Genomic DNA, 4,906 nt, shown 5'->3' on the forward strand with positions numbered 1-4,906 from the left:
AGTAGAAGTCTATTTTTTCTAAGGGACGTGGAAGAGGAGGAATGTTTTTGACTCTAATGAAGAAAGACATTTTTCAGAGAGAAACCAGTTGCAGCCACAAGCTACGACTCAGCAGTGAAGCATGAATGTGGGTTTGTTTGTCGCATGCGGTGTGTTGGGAAGTTAATGTGCCACGAGCACAAAATATTCAGAGACACAGGAATTCATGCACACAGACAAATTTACCTCAGTAACACACACACACACACGCACACACTGTGTATGTCCAGCTGTGTCAACAGGTGCACATTCATTTAGTTGTACTGCAGGGGCGCAGGTACACAGTGACTGGATGTGTTGCATGTTTGTGTGTAAATGTGTGTTTTGGGGGCGATAGGTATAATGACTGTAATTAATGATCCTGCTCCATTGGCAATGTGTCATGTTGTGTCACCACCTACTGCAATTTCATCCAAACACAACCCGTATAACTAATCACACTTCAGCAGGAAGCCGTGCTCATCAGCAGACAGGGCTGTGTTTGTGGGCGTGTGCGTGGACGTGCATGTGTGTGAGCAGGAGAGAATGGTTAACAAAAGCCTGTCTGCTTGTGAGAGTTAATCCGTGTAAATTAGCATCTTTATATTTGAGTTTTATGTTTGTATTTGTGGGATGTGTGTCTCTAAGTGTGTGTGTGTGTGTGTGTGTGTGATAGAGAGAGACGTAGATCTGGGACTGAGCTCTCGACATCTGTCATTTTGGAGAGCGTCACAGCAGCCAGGAGGGAAAGGATGATAATCCATGTGGGACAAATTAGGACACAGAAAATGGAAAAAAGAGGAAAGACACAACAGCTCCCCGATGAAGGCATTTTTGGTGAAATGTGCCAGTGAGCCGTGCTAATAAATTGCCTTTCTTTTTCTAATTTCTGGTGCCTGGGAGTCCTTTTGGGATTCAATACGTTTGTTGCACCTCGGGGAGAAGTTTGCTCTGGACACATTACTGCTGCCTGAAATCGATGCAGCCACAAAATAGTACAACACAGTCTAAATAATAAAGTGTAATACAACACACATCACCTGTGACACAAATGTTAAATTATGGGTTTTGGCTTTTTGTGGGTAAATTATTTCTGTGTGATTTATGTTCTCGTGTGAGATTCCTGTTCACAACTTCACTTTCTCATTCCAATGCAAACAGACGTTTTACTCTCATGTTTTGGTTAGAAGTGGGAAACTCCACCACAGTTTTTTTTACAACACTACATACTGCTGTGTATGTGAAACACTGTAATTGTCTTGTTTGATATTAGACACTCAAAACCCATAAGCCAGCTTTATTTGTGATTTTGTAGTCAAGGTGCACATTGTAACCACATTTTAGTTATGGCCAAATGATGTCAAGTTTGGGATTTTAGTTTTACAACCATCTAGAAAATAGCCTCAAAATAGAGATAGAAATTTTGTTAACATGCATTTGGACTTGTTATAGCTGCACGAGTTCCCTGGGCTGTTTGTCCCATTTCTTTTTCTGTCCTCTCTGTCCAAGTGTGCCACATCTGATTGCTCTACAAGCTGCCTGGTCTGGGAAATAAGTGCCCAAAAGCTCCTGTTCCAGAATCAGAAGAGAGAGGCTTCTGGTGTGGGGACTGCTGGTCTTGCTGCCTCTCAGCCTGGGATTTTTTTGTGTTGCTGTTGTGTTTTTACTTGTTGTTGTGTCTTTTGGTAGTCTTGATTTAGTGTCTTGGTTGTTTTTATGTCTTCATGTTTATAAATCCCATGGATTCAAGGTTCACTGTGGTTGATTTGGGTCAGTGGGAAACTGCCAGAACAAGTCTGAGACATGGAGGACGCGCTGTAGATCGGACTTGGCTCTGGTACATCGAGGTATTGATGTACCATTGACTCCTGTGGGTCGGGGGGTGGGGGCCTCCATGGATTGGACTTGTTCCGGCACGCCAAGTGGGTCCCTGGATGGATTGGGACCTGTCGAATTTTGGAGGTCAAGTCGATGCTTTGAGCTACTGCTTTGCTACATGCCTAATGGTACATGTCCACAGGATTCATCGTCACTACGCATCTCATCCGTTGTCTATGTAAGCAGCCGTGAAATGCATTCTGGTAGCGTAGCATTGCATTTCTAGAGATGCATTCCTGTTTTGCATAAGGCTGAATTTGAGCTACTTTACGTAAATCAATGGCATCCTGAACACCTCTGGAAACTCTTCAAAAACTAACCGATTCATCAACTGCATGCCTTATTTCTCGCCTGAACTTTCTTCAGAATCACAGTTTCTTTCTTGGTATGAGAATGAGTTTCCAAACCAGCCAGTTTGTCCAGTTTGAAATCCCGAAGCCGCCAGCCAATGAGTGGCATTTATCCAGTCAGGTGTGGCCAGTAGCTAAGTGTTTGCATTGTTGTTAGATGGTGAAGCCTGTTGGTCAGTTGGCAAAGCTAGGAAGCACTGAGTGCCTTCTCGTCCAAAAACGCCCATGTGGACACCTACCATCAGGCCATTGCTGAGCAGTTCTTTGTAGGGTCCTGCTGGGACGGCCACTTCCATCTGGGTTGGTTTGCTGTTGTCGTAGGTAGGTGCACTTGGTCTGCAACAGTGTTTGGGAAGGTGGTGTGAACCCAAGGTTTTTCTGCAGAACACTGAATTGTAACAGGATGATAATTTTTATTCACTTCACCTGTCAGTGGTTTTAGTGTTGTGGCTGATCAGTTTAGATCTATTTAGTGGCAAAAAGTCCTGATAGACTTCAGGACTCATATTCATCATCTCTGCAAGTTGCGCACACATAATCCAATAGGGATTTGATGAATGTGTCTGTGAGATTCAGACAGAGATGTATTCTCCGAGGACACAAACCCATCAAGCTGTCACATAACTGGCTTCAAGCTGTTACTTGGCAGATAAGAATTTTAAATAAAATGTTTCATTACTGAGAAGAAATAAATAAATTTTTTAAAACCTCAAACTTCAAAGCTCGTCTTAGAGCTTAACTGCGCTATCAAGATTAAAAATCAGCTCAAACTGCCAACTCTTGAATGATATCAGCAGATTTTATGCAGTGTGACTGCAAACAAGCCTCCAAGTTTCAGTAACAAACTGCAGAAATAGTGCAGGATGAGTTTCAAAGAATCAGCCAATAAAATGTCCCTGCTAGTGGTTAAAAGAAGTTCACAAAATCTAATTTAGCTTCCCCAAGATGAATCAGACAAAGATGAATTGAGTTAATTCTAAAATTAGATACACAATCCACCCAATCTGATAATGGGAACTGTACATTTTCAGTATTTGAGGAACAGAATGAACTTTGATGCAACCAGACTTCAACTTTCAAACCTGTTTCTGGAGAATCATCCCAATGACAGCGCTGACAGAATTTATCCCTGGATATAAGCTGCAGCTCCATACATTACCAAATTGTTTCACTGAATACGTTTTGGAGGAAACATAATGCCAGTCTGGATTATGTTCTTTGCCATTTTTCAATCCAAGAAGAGTGTCATTCCCAAACTATGAGGAAGTCATCAGTAGGGTCAGGAGGAAGTTCAGGTGAAAGCACAGGACTTTGATAATAAAAACCAGGGCTTTAATAGCCCTAACCTGCACTTGGGAAGGGAAAGGTTGTGGTTTTGGTTAAACAATCAGGGTAATTAGTTGTAAGCATGTGTGACAGAAATGACAGACAAGAATGGGAAACATAACAATCAACATTGCTGAAGAGTTTAGATTCTCAGAGCGCGTATAACACCAGCTGAACACCCCTTGCTGTAATGCATTATCCCTACAGTGTACAGAAGCCAGCCACAAAACATCTTTTGCAAGTCACACCGGCTACTATACCTCAATGGCCATCTCTCAGCAGTTCACACAAATTCTACAAATTCTCTCTCGGTGTGTCTTTGCTGTGTTCAGAGGCCAGTCGTGGCAGAACACATGCCTGGACAAAGGAGGCCTCTCCAGCCGAGTGTGTGAAGTGTAGGTTGTTGGTGTCGGCTGTAACCAGATATCTGTGTTTGGCTGGTGAGGAGTGACAAGCTGCAGAATGAACTGGCAGGACTTCTCTCTGTCCAGTGATCCCAGAAAAGAAACGATGGAGGAGGAAAAGGAGAAAAGGAAACCTGTCTACCTGTGTAACAAAGCGGCAAAAAATTACATTCGAAAAACTCAACAGCAAGGTGTCTTTCCAGGGTACCCGCCACATGTTCTCAGGGCTTTGAGATGCTGAAACCTGCAGGTGTTCGCAGGTGCCTTTATTTCTTTCTTCTTTTAATAATTTTCTGTCTGTTGATCAAACTCCTAATAAGCTATTTATTTCATCAATAATAATTCCAGGACTTTGTACTTTCAGTCCTCCTCTCTGCGCTCTATGCTTCGCAATACAAGTGCATATGGGAAAGTAATACATCACTGGCACGACGTGCTGTTGTGGGAACAAATGCAATCAGTTAAAGATGAAGCCTATTACAAGACATAATGTGGCTGGAATGAGGCCCTCTGCACATAAACAACCTTCACTGTTGTTCTGTGCCTCCGTGCATACAACTCAGACACACACTCACACACACACATGCTGGCACATTTTAACAGGAGAGCTGTAAAAGGATGGACTGTCGAGACACTGCCAGGTGAAAAGTGTGATGATGGGTTGTTGGCAGCAGCTGCTGGCTGAGGACCAGCACTCCATGTAAAGCCATGTAAGCCCTCCAGGTGTGTGTGTATACAGTAAGTACATGTGTGTGTGTGTGTGTGTGTGTGTGTGTGTGTGAAGCTATATATTGTGCATTTTCTCCATCTCTCCTGGAAAGTGCCAGTCAGCAGTTTAACCACCGTGGGAGAGCACAGGGGAGCGCTTAACCAACAGAATGGCGCTCCACCTCTGCTTTCACTTCACACAGTTCAACACAGACACTCAAA

Source organism: Pagrus pagrus, assembly GCF_965226575.1.
Source record: "Pagrus pagrus genome assembly, chromosome: 6".
NCBI lineage: Eukaryota > Metazoa > Chordata > Actinopteri > Spariformes > Sparidae > Pagrus > Pagrus pagrus.